Below are 22,901 nucleotides of genomic sequence, written 5' to 3'. Positions count from 1 at the left end.
CAGTTTGCTAACGTAGCACGTCATATGACGTATCAAGCGACAACGTGGAACGTCATGCGGACGGGAGGCGTCACGATGTTGTTTTCTAACGCGGCACTTGCGGTAAAGAAACGTTTACCGGCTCGCGGTCTATTTCGCGGCATCAAGGTCAGCTAACGGGAAGCTTCCCGATTCGCGAAGCGGGAACGAAGAAAAAAAAATATTTTAAAAAAAAATTATTCATAAACATATAAAATATATTTTTGGATTTAAAGAAGAATACATTTTACAGCTACAGATATTAGCTGTTAAAAAACCAATGAAATTCACAGAAAAAACCATAGGTTATAGACCATATATAGTTAGGAATTAGCATTTACAAAACCTTGAAAATTCACTGAAAAAACCATAGGTTATAGACCATATATAGTTAGGAAATAGCATTTAGAAAACCTTATTTTACTCACACAAAACCATTGAAATTCCATATATAGTTAGTTGCACTAACTATATATCGCGCACCTGCAATCCACTGCTGATGATGTCACATATTACATCATTCATGACATGGTCAGTGACATCACTGATGACATCACTGATGACATCTCAAATGACATCACTGATGACATTACTGATGACAACATCCAGTGACTGTATGCTTCTGTAAAGTTAAAATATGTCTTACATATTGAAGAATGAGTGGATGTATAAGTGTCTGGATGAAGGATTTAGTAGGTGCATGACTGACTGTATAAGTGAGTGATTAAATGTGTCTCACTGAGTGCATGGGTTAGTGACTAAACTGTTTTAAATTGTGCATCATTGTGTCTGTTGTTTTGTAATCTGATGCATGTGTTGATCATTAGCTATATGACTAACTATATGGGTTATTGATTAGTTGCCCAAGTATTTGTATGGGAGACTGAGTGTGTGTGTGGGTGTCTGGGAGGTGTATGACTCTGTGCATAGATGTGTGAGCAGTTGATTCACTAGATGTATGGGTTCAAAAGTGCATGTGGAAACATCTGTATGGGCGGTTGACTGTGTGCATGAGTGTATTGGTGAGTGAATGGATATCTCAGTGCTACATGTCAAAGTAAGTACATATGTAAAACACAGTACATGTGATAGTTGACATATATAAATAACTGTGCATAAGAGCCAGTGAATGTGTGAGTGGCTGTATGGATTATTGTGAACTTGTATCAGGGATTGTATAACAGAGTAAATATGTGTTATTATATGTTCCAATAAGTAAGGTGTGTATAACTATATAGTTGAGGAAATCGAGGTGTGATTGATTCTTTGCAAGACTGACTAGGTGTGTGAGTAACTCCATGGATGAGTGACAGTCTGTGAGTGTCTGTTTACACTGAGTGTATCTAAGGTTATATTAGAGTCTGAAGAGGTTCATTGTATCATCACATGAATGATGTCATCAGTGATGTGATCAGTAATGTCAAATGAGATGTCATCAGTGATGTCATCAGTGATGTCATTTGAGATGTCATCAGTGATGTCATCAGTGATGTCACTGACCATGTCATGAATGATGTAATATGTGACATCATCAGCAGTGGATTGCAGGTGCGCGATATATAGTTAGTGCAACTAACTATATATGGAATTTCAATGGTTTTGTGTGAGTAAAATAAGGTTTTCTAAATGCTATTTCCTAACTATATATGGTCTATAACCTATGGTTTTTTCAGTGAATTTTCAAGGTTTTGTAAATGCTAATTCCTAACTATATATGGTCTATAACCTATGGTTTTTTCTGTGAATATATATATATATATATATATATATATATATATATATATATATATATATATATATATATTCATAAGTACTGTAGAGAAGTACTCGAGGGAAGGACAAATCATAGAACAGTAATAGCAAACTCCCAGGGAGACGGAACAGCGATCCTGTCGTCGCAAGTTCAGCATACGATGTTTTTACGTAGGGGGGGGGAGGGAGAGGGGTGAGGGGGGTTTCACCTGTGTTGTCTTTTTTTTTAATCTTTCCTCTAGGTACCATTCTATTTTCACCTTTTTACTTATATACCTCTGCACAAGAAGCTACACTACGACCAATGGAAGAATGGAAAGCAGCAGGCCTAACTCTGGGACAGGAAAGGGACCAGCAATACACCAGGCAATAAAGCATAGCGGGAGGGGGTGGTGCGCATCACCCAAGAGCTGGAGACACAGAATAAACATAACAGCACCTATCCACCACAGTCAATGACTCCCACCAACAAGCTTAACCTGTCATCTGACCTAAAGATAGTCTCCCTGAATGTAAAGGGCTTCAACCACCCAGTAAAGAGGAAAAAAATACTTGACTACCTGGCTAAAAGCAAAGGGGATGTGGTATTGCTACAAGAAACCGAATTATCCCTGGAGGATATCAAACTAGTGAAAGCCAACTGGATATCGCAGGTGGCATGCTCACCGGCAGAACGGAAAAAGCGAGGGATAATTCCATTGATAAATAAGAGCTCCAATCTATCTACAGAATCACATCAGCAGGATGAGACAGGCAGATTACTAATAACACACTTGAGAAGGGGGGAGAAGCTCATCCACATTACAAACATTTACAGCCCTAACACAGACAACACCACGTTTTGGGAGGGGGTATCACACAAGCTAGACGATATACCGCAGAACGACCTCACCGTGGTGGCAGGAGATTTCAACATAGCTCTTAACCACATACTCAGACAATCACCTCCCAACCCCCAAGCGCACACGCCACACTAAAGAACATCTGTGCCGGATTCAACCTCAAAGACCCATGGCGACTTCAACACCCGGACACTAGAGAGTACACCTTCTACTCCAACTCGCACAACTCGTACAGAAGGATAGACTACATACTAATCACGGACCCACACACACATTTAATTGAACACACAGACATAGCCCCGAGGCTACTGTCAGACCACTCGTGCATCAGCCTAAAGTTGAGCGGGTACAACAATGAAGACATCCCCAAAACATGGCGTTTTAACAGTGACGTCTTGACCGACCCAGTAAACAAAGCAAAGATAGAGGAGGCCATAAAAGAGTACCTTAGATACAATGAGACACAAGAGATTGACCCCACTACGTTATGGGATGCACTCAAGGCGACAGCCAGGGGCACAATATGTTGCAGCGCATGGAGGGGGCCGCTTACGAACACTGCCATGAACCATAGACATTACCGTGTCAGCGGTAACCAGGGAAAGAACTTAATTTCCCATGAGGCGTCGGGCCTGACTTGCACCTGACGTCAGTGCGTTATTAACATTTGACTGCTTCCAGGGCGCCGGCTGGTGCCGTTTATTCACAGTCTTTCCGTGATTTGGTGTACTGGTAGGGGTGGTTTTGCCCCAAACCTTTCCTTTTCTTTTAGCGGTTTTGCTGCACGAATAATTGGCTGCCTACCCAGTGCGTTTCTTCGCTGCTCAGTCCCGTTGGATGAACCTCCTTCTGGTTCTTGCGGGACTGCGCGAGCGATCCTCGAGGGGAAGCCAGTACTGCTACATTCCGTCTTCTTGTTTCGTATGGGTTAAAATATACTTTGCTTTTGGAATTCGGATCTTGTGCCTTGCATTGTTCAGTCTCGTTGGACGAACCTTCTCACAGGTTTTTGCGGGGCTGTTCTAACGTTGTTTCCAAGGGGCACAGAGCGGTGTTGTAATGAGACATAATTATCACCCGCATTTCACTGTGTAATCATTACTGGAACCTGTTGGTAATTGTGGGACCCTATTCAAGTGTTATGTCAGTTGTTTCTATTCTGGGTGAGAATAACCCAGAGAAAGACGGATCATATTCCAGCATAAAGCTGGGAATATAACATTGTTTATTTATGTATCTTACGCTACAGGGGGTTGTGGAGCTTGACCTGAACCTGCTCCAAGTATCTCCCTTCCCCTGTTAAAAGCCATTGTGAACCTTTATGGTATGTTGGTGATTCTTCATGACTAAAATAGTATACCAAGAAGTATACAGGTTTATAGGCTGACATATCTTATTCACTCCTAGGTTGCTAGTGGCTGCTTCCCTGTGGATTTTCTTATCACAAGTATAGCTGCGTTATTTTCCTTTACAGGTAATTTAGCTTTGTGCTCTTAGTGCATGACATTTATACGTATTACAAGAGATCTACACATATATACTTAGGTGTATACGTTTTTGTCTCATGGTGCCTTGTTCTCGTTACAGGTCTCCCTCCCTGCTGTTCCCATCCTTCCCTTCCCTTGCCTGATCACTCCAACGTGTCTGTTGTTTCACTCAGACCTTGGGGCTGACGGGAGGTGGAACCCATTTTGGCATCGTACGACTCTGAGGATTCAAGGACCGGGACAGAATAAACGGCCCAAGAATGGTTATCCTCCCGGTTGTACGTTGTAATGGTCACCTTAGAGGATGTGATGGCCGCTTTGGCTTTAATGCAGACCGAATTAAATGCTTCTAGGGCGGAAACGGCTGCACTACAGGCACAAGTAGAACGAATGGCCAGGAATCCATTTGATATGGGGGCGTATCAGGCAACACCCGTAGTAGTGGAGGTTGCCACACCCATACCCATAGCCCCCCCAGAAAGGTTTTATGGGGACAGTAGTAAGGTTCAGGTGTTCCTTACACAAATTATATTACATAATTCATGTAAACTTAAAGTTCAACACCAATCACGCTAGGGTAGCGTTCCTGATTTCATATTTGGCTGGGAGCACGGCGCAATGGGCCGTGCCTTTAGTGAAGAGAGATGACCCCATTTTGCGTGATTGGGATTCCTTCCTTCAAGAATTCGAGAGAACATTTAATCGTAGAGCAGCAACAATGTTGGCAGATCAAGAACTTCTGGAATTAAAACAAGGAAACAGAGATTTGATCTCCTATCTCAATGATTTCAGATGGTTGGTAACTGAAACTGAATGGCCGGAGGAGAAGCAATCCGCTATATTCCATAAGGGATTGCGGGAAGACATGAAGGACATACTGGCCCAGATTGATCCTCAACCCACTTCTTGCGAAGAACTTATAAGTTTAGTGCTCAGACTGGACCATCACCTTTGCGAAAAAAAAGGGGAGCATAAGAAAAGAGACAGATTCTCTCCACGCCTTGAACAAACTCGGGTGTCTGAGAACAACCCATCGCTGAAAACGGAACCCATGGAGATAGGGGCTGTGAGATCACCTCTTACCACGGAAGAATGAGAATATCGATGGAAGAAAGGATTATGCATCTATTGTGGAAAAAAGGGGCACTTCATAAAGGAATGCACACTAAGACCTAAACCTAGGTTGGATTTCAGGAAGGTGTCTGTAGTCTCTGCAGAGGCTCTAGCGGGAAACAATCGAGCTTGAAGACGGAGGAAGGGACCGCTTCAAGTAGAGCATACATCCCTTCACTGGAAGGCGAAGCAGTGAAAGAAAAACTCAATTTTTATGTGGAAATTCAATTATATATTCAGGAAGGAATGGCATTCAGTTCAGGCCATGTTGGATTCGAGAGCCACAGGTTGCTTCATGGACAAAGTGCAGGCGGTGAACCTGGGAATAACCCTGCAAGAAAAAGAAACACCTGAGGCTGTATTTGCAGTGGACGGAAGAAGATTAGATTCCAGACCCATCCGACTACAAACGGGATCCCTCGAGATGTTAATGGGAAGCACTCACCAGGCGAAATTGATTTTTAACATCATCCAGGCCCCACAGTACGGGGTGATCTTAGGGCTTCCGTGGTTGAGAAAACATAATCCCATAGTGGATTGGGAAACTCAGTCTCTTCTTTTTACCTCAGACTACTGCCAAAGACTTTGCGTTCCTAACAATGACAATCCTGCTTCCGCACTCGCATGTTTTCATCATGTAGGCACTCCAGTGGAGCAAGACATAACCTTACCGGAAGAATATCAAGAATATGGCGAAGTATTCAGCGAAGTTAAGGCAGAAATTCTACCGCCACACCACCCCTATGACTGCCAAATCGATCTGATACCTGGAGCTCGCATACCAACAAGGAGAGTATATGCCCTCACGGAACCCGAAAATGAACATCTGCGGGCCTATCTGGATAAATATTTGGCGTTAGGGTTTATACGTGATTCCAAATCTCCGGCAGCCTCTCCGCTGTTTTTTATCCCTAAGGCCAATGGTGAATTACGCGCATGTGTAGACTTTCGGGCCTTGAATGCCATCACGATAAAGAACAGGTATCTTCTACCTTTGATTAATGTACTGCTGGAGCAGGTCAAAAAGGCTGTGATATATACGCGATTGGATTTAAAGGGGGCTTACCATTTAGTCCGCATGCGACCCGGAGATGAATGGAAGATGGCGCTCAAAACCCATTTCGGGTTATATGAATATATGGTAATGCCATTCGGGTTACGTATGGCAGGGAAAAGACTTTGGAAAGAATACTACGCCAGTTCTGGTGGCCTACCATAAAAACAGACGTAACTCAATGGGTGTCAGAATGTGCTGTGCAGCCAGATCAAACCCGTGCATGGTAGACAGGCTGGTTTGCTTCAACCCCTCCCTACTCCGGACCAACCCTGGGAGCACATCTCCATGGACTTCATAGTGGGAATGCCCATTGATAAGGGGCATACAGACATCTTGGTGGTGGTGGACTTTCTAACTAAAATGGCTCACTTCATAGCATGCAAATAAATACCCTCAGCTAGCAGGTTGGCTCAGTTATTGTTAACACACATTGTTAGGCTACAGGTTACCCAAGTTCATAGTCTCCGAAAGGGGGGGACAATTCACAGCCAAATTCTGGAAGGTGTGGTGTTCTGCATTGGGAATAAAATCCAACACCTCTACCAGCTTCCACCCCCAGACAGATGGCCAGACGGAGCGAGTGAATCAAACTCTAAAACAGTATCTCAGGTGTTACGTTGAGGTCACTACGGAAGACTGGGTAGACAGACTATGGTTAGCAGAAATAGCTTACAATAGCGCTACACATAGCTCCACGAAACACGCCCCGTTTTACTGCGCATATGGGTTTCATCCTAATTTTACCCCCTTTTTGCACCCCACTTCATCCCAGGTGCATGAAAGAGTTATGCATATTCATGAAACTTTGAGGGAAGCACAGAGTAATTTGAGGGTGGCTAAAACGAGGTACAAGGCATATGCTGAAAAACACAGGAAAGGAGACTATGTATGGCTCTCAACCAAAAATATAAGATTCAAAGGATATAGTATCTTCAATCCTAAGTACATAGGTCCGTATAAGGTTGTTAAGCTAATTAATCCAGAGGTGGTCAAATTGGCTTTGCCCTCTAGTTTACGGATTCATCCTGCTTTTCACATATCATTGGTCAAGCCATCGCGCTCTAAGATTAAGGTGTGCCCGTCCTAGTCAATGATGAGAAGGAGTATGAGGTTTGGGGTACCCTGGACTCCAAAATCTATCGAACTAGGTTGTGTTATCTAGTGGCCTGGAAAGGGTATGGTAACTAGGAGAATTCTTGGCAGCCGGCTACGGGGATTCATGCTCCTCGGCTCATTCGCCTTTTTTATAAACGATACCCTTTGAAACCATGTCTCTGTCAATGTTCTTCGGGAGAGGGATGTACTGTTGCAGCGCATGGAGGGGGCCGCGTACGAACACTGCCATGAACCATAGACGTGTCAGCGGTAACAAGGGAAAGAACTTCATTTCCCATGAGGCACCAGGCCTGACTTGCGCCTGACATCAGCGCGTTATTAACATTTGACTGCTTCTAGGGCGCCAGGTTTATTCAGTCTTGCCGTGATTTGGTGTACTGGTAGGGGTGTTTTTGCACCAAACCTTTCATTTTCTTTTAGCGGTTTTGCTGCAAGAGTAATTGGCTGCCTACCCAGTGCTTTTCTTCGCTGCTCAGTCCCGTTGGACGTACCTCCTTCCGGTTCTTGCGGGACTGCGCGAGCGATCCTCGAGGGGAAGCCAGCACTGCTACATTCCGTCTTCTTGTTTCGTATGGGTTAAAATATACTTTGCTTTTGGAATTCGGATCATGTGCCTTGCATCGTTCAGTCCCGTTGGACGAACCTTCTCACAGGTTCTTGCGGGGCTGTTCTAACGTTGTTTCCAAGGGGCACAGAACGGTGTGGTAATCAGACATAATCATCACCCGCATTTCACTGTGTAATCATTACTGAAACCTGTTGGTAATTGCGGGACCCTATTCAAGTGTTTACCCCGTTCCTCTGTGTCAGTTGTTTCTATTTTGGGTCAGACTAACCCGGAGAAAGACGGATCATATTCCAGCACAAAGCTGGGAGTATAACATTGTTTATTTATGTATCTTATGCTACAGGGGCATGTGGAGCTTGACCTGAACCTGCTCCAATTATCTCCCTTCCCCTGTTAAAAGCCATTGTGAACCTTTATGGTATGTTGGTGATTCTGCATGACTAAAATAGTATACCAAGAAGTATATAGGTTTATAGGCTGACATATCTCATTCACTCCTAGGTTGCTAGTGGCTGCTTCCCTGTGGATTTTCTTATCCCAAGTATAGCTGTGTTATTTTCCTTTACAGGTAATTTAGCTTTGTGTTCTTAGTGCATGACATTTATACGTGTTACAGGAGGTCTACACATATATACTTAGGTGTATACGTTTTTGTCTCATGGTGCCTTGTTCTCGTTACAGGTCTCCCTCCCTGCTGTTCCCATCCTTCCCTTCCCTCACTTGATCACTCCAAAGTGTCTGTTGTTTCACTCAGACCTTGGGGCTGTAGGGAGGTGGAACCCATTTTGGCATCGTACGACTCTGAGGATTCAAGGACCGGGTCACAATAATCGACATCAAGTCCAAAATCAACAAAAGCGCAAACCAGCAACTGACCCAACTCAAACAGGACATCAAAAGGCTAGAATCAGCACACGTCAGTGCAATACAGGCCTCTAGCTTCCTAACAGACATCACCAGGAAAAAGTATGAGTATAACAAAATACTGAGCGAGAGGACCGGACTGTGAGTTAACAAGTACAAGGCCATCAATCTTTGTGAGGGTAATAGAGCGGCAAACTCCTAGCTGCTTATCTAAAGCGCAAACAGAGCCAGTTCAACATATCATCCATCACAGACTCACACAACAAAACACACACAAGACACAAGGAAATCCTACGTACATTCAAAGAGTTCTACCAAGACCTCTATAGAAACGATCAGACCTTAAACCTGGGGGAGTGTACAAAATATCTTGACAGAATTGACCTGCCCAAACTAACGAATGAAGCGGCACGAAAGCTAGGCCAAGAAATCAGTACGGCCGAGATTGAGATGGCGGTCAAACAAATCCTGGACTGACGGATTCACAGCCACCTTCTATAAAGCCTTTCTTTCTCACCTGAAACCCACTGTGCAGAGAATGGAATAGTATCCCGAACCATGTCTGAGGCCAACATAATTGTAATCCCAAAAGAGGGTAAAGACGCTCTACTACACAAAAACTACAGACCCATATCTTTAATTAATGTGCACTGTAAAATCTACGCAAACATTCTGGCTGCAAGACTAAACCCCATCCTGCCCAAACTAATAAGTAACTCACCGGTAGGCTTCCTAAAAGCCTGTATGTCAAACGACAACACTACACTCCTATGTCACATACTAGAGCATACCAGCAAACTAACAGAACCGGCGGTGGCTATCAACTTAGATGCCGAGAAGGCATCGATAGAGTCTCATCATGGGCCTTCCTGGAACAGTGCATGCACACATTCAACCTTGGGGAAGCATACATACGTAAAGTACTGGCTATGTACGGAGACCCCAGAGCACACATTGTCATTAATGGGTAACTTCCCGAACCCTTCGCATTACAACGCGGAACTAGACAGGGCTGTCCCCTATCCCCCTCACTATTCCTCCTGGCCTTGGAGCCCCTTATCAGAGATATCAAAGCTAACGAAGTAGTGAAGGGGATCAGAACTAACAACGTGGAAACCAAATTAGCCGCCTATGCGGATGACATCCTGATCATGACAGATCAAACTGGGACCTCCATTGGGGGCCTGATAGACACTATAGACACATGCTCAACTCACTCAGGATACAAACTCAACAGGTACAAATCTGAATGTAAACCCCTCAACATCCATACCACAAGAGACATCCTAGGGAACTCTGGCCTGGCCTGGCAAACAAGTTTCATCAAATACCTAGAGAGCCAATTTGGGAACGACCTTAGATCCACACTGGAACAAAATGAGAAGCTACTGTTAGGGAAAACAAAGACTCTCTTGGAGTCCTGGTCCCCCAAGTTCATAACCTGGTGGGGCAGAATAGAAACGATCAAGATGATGATTACCCCAATGATTAATTACTTGCTAAGCATGCTACCAATTCTCCTCACTGACGATTTCCACCGCAAAATGGATAACGAGATTAAGAAATTCCTACGGCGAGGAAAAAAAGCGCGGATAAGTATTAAAAAACTAAGGCTAGACAAAAATCTGGGAGGATTAAAGTTAGCAGACTACAGAACCCTTCAAACTGCATTCCTAGCAAAGCAGGGAGCTTACTGGTTGTCATCCCCCAAGGGTACACAACAGTATGGCTAACAATAGAGCGAGCCATCATAAAAAACCTAAACCCATTGACTCTACTAACAGCTAACAAACACATGCACGCCTCCAACCCAATATTCAAAAACACAAAAATTGTCCTACTCAATATTGACAAGAAAATAGAGGCCAGTGTAAAGAACTCGAAATGGGAGTCTCTGTGGGCCAACAGCAAGATTAAATACAGGGGGAAGTGCCTGTTCATGGACGCATGGGAAATGAAAGGCATCTCCCACCCAGCCGATTTGGAGGAGGAAGGCAGCCCCATCACTTTCGCTATGCTAAAAGGCAGACATGGGTTACCAGACATCGAGTTCTACAATTTTTTTTAAAAATCAGAACTACGCTCACAAAAGCCAAACAAGCACAGCATACGCCATCAATCATCCAATATATGTCGAAACTCAACAGATTAGGCCATCACGTTTCACACCTATATAAACTGCTACGCCCAAGCGCCACAAAAATTAACGATAAACCATCGACTTACTGGGCAAAACAACTTAACACCCCACTAAACGAACAGGATTTGGCTCAACTCTGGGCCTCCCCTCACGTAACAAAATCTCCCCAGTACTATCTCAGACAAAATTTTGGCTACTACACAAGATCTACTGGACCCTGGCACGGCTAGCCACGATAGGCTTCAGGGAAAATGACACTTACTGGAACTGCGACAGGGAAAAGGGGGACTTACCCCATCTCATCTTTTACTGCCCCAAAATGTAATATCTTCTGGGAAAAACTCTTCGTCTTTATAAAAAAGGCAATGGGGTGCACACTGAAGCCAGAGCTCTCTACCCTTAACACCACATTCATGACCACGACACTTGACTCACAACATGACAGGGATCTGCTAGACCTACTATTGACCTCGGCAGTGAAAATGGTCCTATCCAACTGGAAGGATACAGTAAATACATCTTTCAAGGGCTGGCTCAATTGGTGACATACCTCAGGGGCGCTGATAGCATTGCACTGCAAAACTCACCCTGGAGGCCAGCTACTAGGGGGATGTGGAAACTGATGGACTAGTATCTGGACCCCTATGAACCCCCGTGAGATCCCTTGGGGGGGTACTGCCCGCAAAACAAAACTATACAAGCCCAGAATAGACCGTTGCGAAAGTAGTTTTCTTGTAGACATCTTCTCCCTCTCTTCTCTACCCTTTCCTTCTCTTTTGGCTGTCCTTAATCTTCTAACAAGACATCAGAATGGGGTACAGTCTAACATGTATATCACCTAAACTATAATCAAAACAACTATAACCAAGATTGACTTGTACCCTGTAACAGAAAAGCGAAAAACTCAATAAAATACTTTGAAATCAGAAAAAGAAAAAAAAGAAATAAGTCCTGAGGGACAGCACAATAACCAAAGTAGACTATTGATGATGCAACACATTTCCCTGCCATGTAACAACATAACAACCACTCATGGCAGAACCTTTTAGGAGTTCTGGGCTTTTCAAAGTCCTTCACCCTAATTTTACTGCGATTGCAGCCCCCTTATATGACTTCCTGAGATCCGAAAAGTGGAACTGGACAGATGAATGTATGAAAAGCAGCCAAACAATTGCACAAAGCACTTGTTGAAGCGCCCTACAGTGGCAAGCCCAAATGTCACATTGCCAGTCTATATTTGGTTTATGATCACAGAAAATTCAATTGCATACATTCTGTTCCAGATGTTTGGAAACAAAGCATTAATGTAGCGTTTGTCTCACAGTTGCTGAAAATGGTTGAACTGAAATACTCTTTTGTCAAAAAAAACTGATGTGTCTTTACTGGGCAATCCAGAAATTCTAATTCTTGATTGCTGGATCGAATATTATCATCAAAATACACCATACGCCACTCAAAGTTTTGTTTAATTGCGCTATTCCTTTGGGAAGTGTTAGAAGTGTGTGCAGCGGTGGCCCCTTCTTTTAGGGCAGAGGAGTGCCCCCTCCCCCACTGACCCCCCCACTCCCCCGACACCACCCTCAAATAAAACGATAATACAACTGGTTTTAATCTGGTTTTATCCTTTTTTGTTTGAATTCCCTGGACCCACCCCCAGGGCTCTGATGAGTTTTGGGATGGATCCAGGGGTAATGACACTGCTGGTGGAGGACTGGTAGTGCACTCCCTTCTCTGCACATGAGGGTTTGGCCGGCCGTCTCCAGCTGGCCAAACCCTCATACGCAGTGAAGCTCTCTCCAGCCACAGATGTGTTGCTCCAGCTGGAGAGAGCAGGCACAGGCTGCCAGTCTACATGGGCGCGCAAGTTGCCAGTGCTCAGGCCAATCCTGATGCTGCTTTCATGCAGCGTCAGAAAGCAGCGGTAGGATTGGCTGCAGTGCAGTTTGGAAGCCTGTGCCCAGATGCAGGAAGAGCATGATGCGCGGGCGACGGCGGTGTTCAGGTAGGTTTTGTTCTTTTTTATTTTTTTTGCCCCTAAAACACCGCCACCCACCTTCCATCCCCACCTCGCTCCTCTGGCCCGCCCCGCCACTTTGCCTGAGGATGGGCCGCTACTGTGTGTGTGTATAGCCAAATAGATAGTCACCCGTAGTAATAACTCCATACAGATAGAACATGTTCTAGATAGTGGCACCCCAGGAATACGTCTTTTGAGCCAGAGAGAAGTGTGTCGTTGAAGCAAAGGAACACTGCCCCCAGTGTTTAGAAGCTACCCCAAAGACAAAGGAACTACAGGCCTGCCATGCTTGCCTGATTCAATCAATATCAAGGAGGTGTCGGATTATATGTTCAATATCCCAGCACCCTCAATGGAACTGAAATCACACACACCATACAGAGAGAAACTGGTAACAGATCAGCACAACATGCAGAAGTGGTAGCAATGCTTCTCGCCCAAGAACCTGCCAACCAGCATTTACCAGTGTGTGCTCCATCACTGTTGATTCTGACTTTGTATTCCCAGGGGGCGTGTTATACCTGAAATGGTGAGAACAACAAGTTTAGGGAAACGGCTGCTTCTATTGTAACATTTTCTAATTTATGGTAGAAAATTATTAGCTGTGTTTGTTCTCCTACACAAGTAAATATGGTAAAATTCAGAGCATGCACGTAAACAGGGCTTTATATTCACAGAAAAACAACCGGTACCTTTGGGAATAATGGCACCTGTGACACATGCCAAGGCATGGATGATAAATGACAACTATCAACACCTCAGGATTGCATAACAGCACGAGTCAGTCCTGAGACTCATGTTAGACCAACCACGTTCACAAGAGATAAAGACAATTTACGGGTATGGTTCTTGCATTTTGGCAAATTGCATAATATGACAAAGACAACGATTTCCTGATGCTGTAAACGAGGAACGTGCAGCTAAGGAAGAAGTCTAATGGAAAGTGAAAGATGTGCAAAATATGGCACCTAATAAACTGAAAACCCTATTTCTACATTGGGCTTATGGACAGTTGGCACATTTTAAAAGCAACGCCACCAAAGATGCACTACTGCCACTTGGTTGGTGAAAATCATAAAGGAAAAAATGTGCATGCACATATTTACTGACTGATGCATACATTGCCATGGACATTGCAAACAGTTAAAATTGAAGACAGAAGAATTTTGAATAAACCCGCTCCATCAGGACCATGGAGACTGACTGAAATTTTTATTAAGCGCTCGAATGCCGCGGCGTCTTGGCGCTGTAGATTAGAAGGCGATGTGAGGCAAATCAGGGTAGGGAAAACAGCCATGTTTTCAGGGATTTTCTGAACCTCAGTTTGGAGGCTTGTGAGCGAAGTTCAGCAGGCAGTGAGTTCCAAAGTTTGGAAGCCTGATTAGAAAAAGATTTTCCACCCCAACGCACTCTCCGAATTCTAGGTACACAGACCAGGTCTTGATTGGCCGATCTTAGAGTTCAGTTGGGCACATATCGCGGGAGGAGTTTGGCCAGGTCATCCAATCCATTTCCGTGAATGGCTTTGTGGGCCAGGCAGAGGGCCTTAAACTGAACTCTGCGCTTAATTGGCAGCCAGTGTAGCTCTCGAATGGCACGGGAGGTGGGGTGACGCCTTGGCAGGTTCAAAAGAACCCTGGCGGCCGAGTTCTGGATAGCCTGCAGCTTGATCAATTGCTTCTCTCCCGTACCAAGATAGAGAGAGTTGCAATAGTCAACCCGAGACATTACCAGGGCGGCAATAACAGTCTTTTTTAAGGTGGGTGGGATGTAGGGCAAGATCTTTACTACATAGACAATGTGAGACGCCGACTCAGGACAAAGGAAGGGAATACATATATTCTTGTGACTGTGGACTCATTTTCACAATAGCCAGAAGCCTTTCCAACATGGCAGACCACAGCGCTCAAAACATGCAAAATATTTCCTTTGACTGGCGGCTAGTATTAACAAGAGAAGGGGGCGTTGCACTACCAGCATCGGGCAGGAGACACAAGAGAGAGAACGAACACCATGGAGCAGCTTTAAAAGAAGTGCTCACTGCTTGGTGCTTCCCCGTGAAACGATTTAAAATCTTTTTTTGTGCTCGAAGTCCTCCTGCGCATGTGCTGGCTGGGCGAGGACCATTCCTGGCCCTCGAGTCACAAGCCAGGAGGGTGACATCAGCCTTGTGGGAGTGGCTGCATAAAGCGGCAGTGCATGGATTTCAAATGGGGTGCTTAGGAAATGACCCAGCGTGTGGTCAGTAGAGTGTCAATGGGAAGATGCAGGGCTGACACAAAGTGCAGGGTAGCAACTGCAGCATAGTGCCCACACCGTCATTCGCTCCCCCTTGCATATATACACTTGCCCGTAATGATCACACGGTACACATGGTTATGGGTAAAGAACTGCTGCAGGTTTATTTTCATACAACAAAAGTATGACGTATTATTGGGTTATCTTACGGGCGATCCAGGGCAGGCAGCCCCTCGCTGCCCCTCCCGCCTTATGTGCCAGCCGGCACGGTGGGTCGACGCCCGGACAGTGCAGCCTTTGCTGATCCCCTTCGGATCACGTGATCATGACTTCTACTCCCGCCCCTTGCAGGGCGGAGCGTGGTATGGCACACCCCCGGTTGGTCAGGCCCCCCAACCGCCCGAAGGACTAACGGGGCGCCGTCGCGGTTTACGCGGAACCTCCCTGCGGCTCCAGGTCTTTGGCTCAGGCACCCTTACTGTGCCAGGCAGAGGTACCCTTACTGTACCGGTCTGCCGCAGAGGTACCCTTACTGTACCCGTCTGCCTCCAGATCGCCCTGTAACTCTGCCACAGCTCTGGAGGAGGCTACCGTCGATGACAGAGCCCCCCCACCTCAGTGTTACCTACTTGCTTCCCACAGCTTCAAGGGCATCCTGCATTTCCGGGAGAAACGTATCCATCCCGACTTTGCCACCTTGACCTGACAACTTCATGGTTACGTTCCTTTAGTCCCTGGCGCCCGCAACGGGGGCCCATCAGGTAAGCAGGAATAGTGCAAGGTGTCCTCTAAGACATTGCATATTTTATGAAGTGCCAACCTGCAGATGGTTAGACCCTGTTAACCACTTATGACCCTACTTATACCAGTAATGGTGCCGGGCTACAAAATTGCGGGTCACTTGTCTCACCATAACCCTTTCATGGTGGCTTCGATGGGGACCCCCTTACAGGCTCCAGCTAGTGTGAGCGGCTGTCCCTGACCTGTGGAGCGCCACAATGATCATCTCCCCCCTGGGGACTATCCTGCCCTTCCGGCTCAGGCGCAGGTGTCATTATCTGACTTGGTTTATCTTAAGGGCAAAGGGCATGGGCCACCATTTCTTATTGTATGCTTGCCCCTAATGTATTCGCCTTAGTCGTGCAATTCGTCTCGTGCCCATCCAACCCTCTCGAGCATTCGTTGGATCCCAGGCGGCTATTCGACACGCACCCTGCCCCGATGTAAAACCCAGTTGGGCAACTGGTAACACCATTACTAACTCGCTGAGCCATTACGGGCAGTAAGTAGTCAAGTTATGTTGACCCCACGCCTCCCTCAGTGGTTGGACCACCCCCACAATTAGCTGTGGCAGCAACCACCACTGCCTAGATCCTGGCTCTGGCGCAGGCGCTATTGACGGTCTTCGATGGGCTTGAGCCTCCATCTCTTGGTGCATGCTTGCAACTTGCTGTAGTCGCCTTAGCTGTGCTAAGCCCCTGCCGCAATCGTCTGCCTGTGTATGCTGCCCAAGCTATGTTCCGTGGTGTCCTGTCCTGAACCCAGGCTGACCTCTCTATGCATGTCACTGATTTCCTCCAGCCTGCGCTTACCTACTTGGGCCTTCCTTAGCCCCTCATCATGCCGGTAAACCATGCAGAGTACTTACTACCTCTGTCTCCTGACCATACCCCTATAATGCCTCAGATCTCCCACCTAGGGACCTGCCTAACCCCTACTGCACTCTGACTCAGGGCGCACACATACTAGTGCACCAGGCCCAGGGCCCTCCACTGCCCGCAAACCCTGCATTTCGAATTGAGGCTGTTTGTTATTACCTGTCCATAACCCTAAGAGGAGCACTACATCTTAACCCGGCCAGGTCTTGGCTTAGTCCCTGCTTCTAGGTTGCATAACCTGAATGGGCTACCCTATAGCTTTCTTGCCTAGCTTAGCAAGGCTAACCGACCCCGCCATGTCTGACCCTGTCTCAACTGCCCTGCGTGACATTACCATCCCCAGGATGCACTAAGAGTCCTAAAAGGGGGGGGGGGAATGAAACTTCATTGGTGATCATTAATACAGTGAGGATGAGGGAAACCCCTTACAGTAATTACTCCCATCCAACCCGCAAGGGACTCGAAAAGACAATGGGTTGCGGAAGTCTTTGTGGGATCCTCCAGATCTTGGCTTGTGCATGCCTGAGCCAGCCATATATGCAATGTTCCGGGTGGACATCTACCCTGTGTTACTCCTCATGTCACCTATGGGCAGAGCCAGCAGCTGGCTGGAGTACTCGGCCACACTGGAGGCAACTGCCATGGTAGTTCGCGCAATCGCTACGCTTGGACTGGTTCCTCTCCCTACAAGCAGTCAGGACCTGGTTGTCCCCCTGGGGCCCCTACCAGAACTGCATTCAGGCTCCCAGCACGGAGCCCGCCGTGGCTCTCCTGCTTACTGTACCACCTGACCTACTCAAATTGGTGCCAGTGTAAAGCGTTTTAAATTATTAGGCAGGCGTGCGTGGTTCCCTTTTGCTCTGCCACAGCTTCCAGCAAGAAACCCCGATTATTACCCATCAAAACCCAGTTGTACCAACTCCACAGGGATTCTTTCGGTTGGAACGTCACACTAATGCCCAGGGGCTACCCAATGTGTCCCCACCCGGTAACTGCCAGCGTATCACTTACATGGGTGTAACCTGTGCACCCCACATCATCTGGGACCGAATGGCAACTGGGGAGAACATGGGTCCCTGACCCCGGCAAACTGCCCCACCTGTGCTACGACCCTTATCCTGTTGATAGCATCCCAATTGTCCTGCCCTCTCTATTATCTGCAGGAAGACCTTCATTAAGGAAAATTCTATTCTCCTTGACTATGGAAGTGTCCTCCCAGTGTGACCCTGCGGTATGAGAGTCAGCCATATATGACTTATCTCCTTCTACCTGTGTTTCGTACTCTATATAACGTGCACACTTACTTTTCTTTTGTAACACAGATTGCTACCTCGTGCCGTGTGTTTGGTTCAGGTACTTACACCAGTGCCACCATTGCCTACGTAATGTTTGTTCTTGTGTTTGGGTGTCCTCTATTTCTTGCAGTCTTGTACCTCTACTTGTACTTTTTACGCTATTGTAACTTGCACCCATGTCACTTTCCTCATGTAATGCACCCAAAAGTAGGTCATTGAAGGCTCTTACAGTAGAGCTGACCGCATTTACTACCAGAGTGCAAAAGTGCACTCCCCCTGGGACAATGCACAAGCCTACGCCTAACCAGTACTGTTCTTGCCAAATAGCTACTCTGACCCAACTGCTAGCACCTATATGTGCCTACATAATGGCACACAGCATAGCATAAAACCGTCTCTGTTAGAAGAGACTACAAGTCCCAGAAAGCAGCATAAAAATGAAAAAGTATTTGTAACGCGTTCAAACCGGTCGAAGGGGTGGAGAATGTCAACGGGCCTATTTCTTGTTTGCTGCTGCACTCCGCTCTGTGCTCTCAGCCTTTCCCTCGAGATGTTCCTCGGACTCAAACTTCACCATTTATTTCTCCAAGATGCTCTGGCATTCTCGACAAATAACCCAGTTGACCCCAAAGTGGAAAGCAGCAGCGTCGTTCTAAATTACAAGTGAAATCGACAGGGTTGCATATCAAACACACAACAAGAGCAAAGTAAAATTGTTACAACCCATTCATGCATGCCTGCAAAGGCAACTACCACAAGAAAGTCCAAAATGAGAAACCAGCCGAGTCTCAGACCCTGGACTCGCGAACCAAATTGACCGACATAACCACTGGGCCATATCCTCGCGACTTTGGTGTTCCTGGATATTTCTATACCTGACTGCATCCGATGGATGATACAACTGGCCTACTGTAAACCGATGCATCATGAACGCAAGAAGTCTGCCCGACTAGGTTCCCCGCTGAACCTGGCTTAGTCCCCGCTGAACGAACGATGGTGCACTTGTGTCATCCGCCCTCCAAACTGGTGCCAGAGTGACCTAATCATCATTAGAGTCCCGGCGCTTCCCTGACTAGTACGTCTCTAGGATGCGCCCGTGCATCAAGGGGGGGGCCTCCCCTCGAAAATATGAACACCCGAAGAAAGACGATAGAAGCCGCGAACCCGGGGACCTAGTGATGGTGAGCACCTCGTCGACCACGCTACGGGCAGTGCCAGCAGCCGAAGAGTGCTGCATAATTACAAGAAAAGAGTAATAAAGGATGAAGCGTTCCTAGGGACCCAAGGCCAACTACTGCCATCAGTCCGCCCAGGGGAAGTTGCAAAACAAACAAGGTGTCCTGAGCACGCCCGGTTGCTGGTGCGGGGGCATTCATAAATTGGGCGCCATTTGCTACTGCCAACAGGTTGCTCAGAAGAAGTTGCAAAACGAAACAAACACGGTGCCTTGAACACGCCCGGGTACTAGTGCGGGCATTCATAATAGTGGGCGCCATTATAAAATTTTCTAGGTCCGTGGGGGGAGACGGGGCCAACAAACAAGGCAATACAACGAGAAAGTTCAATTACTCTACACCGTGCTAGTGATGAAAGGCAGGAGAAAAACATAAAATAGTAATGACAAAACGCTGGCGTGCCTGGAGGCCTTAACCGAGGGACAGTGCTACCCCGTGGTGTAAACACCTCACTGCACCCAGAGTTTGTAAATGTACGAGCAATAGGTGTTAGTGCTTGGAAACTCTCATTATAACACAACATTGAACATCCTCCTCACCCTGCGAGAGGCCGGTCCTACCATTTATAAGGCACATTTCGGAAAATGTGTTATATCGGTTGAAAACCAATATTAGAGTGCGGCAAAGACTGGTGCTTAGTGAGCGCTGTTCCCTCTACTCAACTCACTGGCTCCCATATTGCCCTCGTTGCCACAGCCCTCGTTAGCGACGCACTTCTGCCCGCAAAGCGGTGTCGACCAATGCCTCTTTGCACTAGTCGGGCACCGCCGGCAATCCTTAGCATTCCTACCGGTGGTCTAAATCTCAGTTGCATAAGAAGAGCAGAGGCCACCATACAATTAAACAACGCGAGAACCGTAAGCACCAACTACTCTCCTCAGGGGCAGCAGTTCCGCGACCGCCCCTTCCCCGAGCTATGCCAAATGCTCAGCCCGAACAGGCCGCAAGCCTGTGCTAGTTCCCCTGCACACAACACCGCCAGGCCTTGTCAAGGGGCCAAGCGCCATACGAACCATGCGCCAACATTAGGGCAAGCCCCATCAACTTCCCTGCCTGCAATCGTTCCCAGCGCTGTGCAATGGGGACCTCAAGAGAGTGCAGGGGCTCTCGGCACGCGACCCGGGATGCCACCGCACCCCTGATAACGCCGAGGCGACCCATGATGGGTGGCACGCTGCATCCCACACTATTCAAGGCATCTCCAAGGGACCGAGCACACTCATGCCAGAACCACCAATTCAAGCAAGCCTGATTGATGTATGGAAGTTTGTAATACAGAAAGTCTGTGAACAGCTGAAAGAAAATTAATAGGTCACAGTCGGCTAGACCTAAAATGCCCTTTTGAGGCTTTCCAACAGGCTAGTTACGCCCTAACAGCAGATCTGAGAAATTAAGAACCGCCAATGATCCCAAATGTAACATCACAGGTAACATTGACAGGACACGAACCCTCGTCTTCTGATAGTCCAGGATACCAGGGGCACAAGACACAATCTTGAGTCAAAGCTCCTTCGCTGATTAAGTAATAAAACCCTGGCATCTTTCTTTGATAAGAGATCGAAACCTGCCTCTTAGATGAAAAACACGAGTGCCAAAAGAATTTAGCAGGAAAGAGCAGTCTGTAGGTGCGGTGTCCAGCTTGCGTGCTATTAAATCACCTTTACCCGATCAGAGACTTGGTGCGAATAGTTGCGACATTTCTGAATAAATAAACTATCTCTGCCCTAGTAAATGAATTATCTATTTGGGGGCCCGAAACCTTTACTTCGAACATTGTCATATGGTTAATAAATAGCTAGTCCATGGCCATGCGCGGAGCCACCCGACACTCGCGACTGAGCCAAACATTATACATAGGGTTAAAACATCAATGGCTACCGTAATTTCGAATCCCTCCTCGTTAACTTACCACATTAGGTTGTTAACTCGCTCAGAGCATCAGGCTAATCCTCGCCTGAAAGACGGCATAACACCCTGGCAGACGCAGCCACTGGGCCTCAACCGCACCGGTTGCGATGGGTGGCTAGCGCCGAGCACTCCCGCCACACAAACATCACGCACCACGGGCCAGACATGGTAAAGAGTCGGGGCCCGACATCCCACCCAGGTGTGTGGTGGGGGCACCATGCCCCGCACTTACAGCTCCAGCACCGACGCTGGTGGCTTCGCCATGCCCATCACAACTGTCCTCTCCGTGCAAAATTTGGACGTGAAGTACCCAACACAGGAATTCATCAATTGCACTCCGCTGATACCATTGTGGGAACGTAAATGCCAACAAATTCAAGCTCAGTATCGCGCACGAGACATGTACACCAATCCTTGTCATCGGCATGCACGGGGTGCTTGAGTGATTTGCGTCACATCACAGGCTGTGGAGCCGACCCTGAGGCTCGAACCGTGGTATCCCAGCTCCGGGGTCGGATGTTTTAGCAGCGAGACCACATCATCTCCCAAGAAGGAGACTTGTCTGAGCAAGAGAATGCCTCACTGATCCCGCGCACATCACCTTCACAACTTTGCGCTACGCTGCTTCTCAGCCTTCCCACAATGCACTTTTAATTACAAAGGGGGGGGGCTGCAAACAACACGAAATTATAGTGGCCTCCCAAAGACTGCCACTTACTTTCCAAATTAAATTTGCTTATTCACGCTGGTGAGACAGACGCTTGCAAACTATCCCTGTGTATCGTAAAGTGTTCCGAGAGAATTAAAGCCTGAACAGAGCTTTTGCTGTACTTTGCCATAGTCCCAAACACCACCGTTTGCCTACCCCTAACCCATCGCGTAGCAAGTCAAAGGCCCCAATCCGGCGACCGACACCCCCCGAGCATGCCAGAAGCCCATAAAATGGGGCTGATCACGAGCCATTGTGAGACTGCGCATTCCAGCCAACACATGTCGAAACATCCGAACGCTACCGGCCTCTCTGGGGAGCAAGCACGCTAACGCGACAATGCTGCCACTCAAGCTCCCCTACATGCCCCGAACATTGCCTGAAACTGCAGTGGAATCACCCCAATCGCCGAATGTGAACTCACCGGCCGCTGACCACACGGGGACAGGACTCTCCCTAAAAACAGCACCCGATGCCAGACAAACCCCTAGACGGTGCAATCCGCGGGCCTACAGCGAGGCAGGCAGGCGCGATAGCTGGCACAGAGGCCGGACAGAAGGCAGCCGGGAAGGCAGAACCGGCAAAGAGGTCGCAACATGGCAACTGCGGCCTAAGTACACGGCCCGCCCCCAATGCGCCCTCCCCCGGAACCACGTGACCGGCGCGGGCAGCGGCACTCCTTTCGGCTCCATGAATTAAGCTTCCTAATTGGATAATGCAAGCTGGGGGAGTGTGCTATGCATGTGTTTGGCAGCTCCTATTTCCGGGACACTACACATACCAGTTGTTGGGAAAAGAAAGGCACCTGCAGCCGTGGTAACAAACGAGCGCACAGCAGTTTTCCTTAGTGCCAATATCGGCCCGCACACCAACCCCCCAATAAT

General features: G+C 47.2%; 1 long non-coding RNA gene across 1 annotated transcript in view; it reads right to left on the bottom strand.

Annotated features, from left to right (window-relative positions):
* Positions 1-22,523, bottom strand: part of LOC144770125 (uncharacterized) — a 161,493-nt gene extending 138,970 nt beyond the window's left edge. Inside the window, exons 1-2 of the long non-coding RNA XR_013598806.1 lie at positions 22,442-22,523; positions 13,438-13,495 (exon numbers count right to left, since the gene is read on the bottom strand). This is a non-coding gene — a long non-coding RNA (uncharacterized LOC144770125). The remainder of the gene's footprint in view (positions 1-13,437; positions 13,496-22,441) is intronic.
* Between the last annotated feature and the right edge of the window lie 378 nt (positions 22,524-22,901).

The sequence above is a fragment of the Lissotriton helveticus genome, chromosome 7 (genome assembly GCF_964261635.1).
Source record: "Lissotriton helveticus chromosome 7, aLisHel1.1, whole genome shotgun sequence".
NCBI lineage: Eukaryota > Metazoa > Chordata > Amphibia > Caudata > Salamandridae > Lissotriton > Lissotriton helveticus.
The sequence above is the reverse complement of the archived record's forward strand: the minus strand, read 5'-3'. Positions and strand labels throughout refer to the sequence as shown.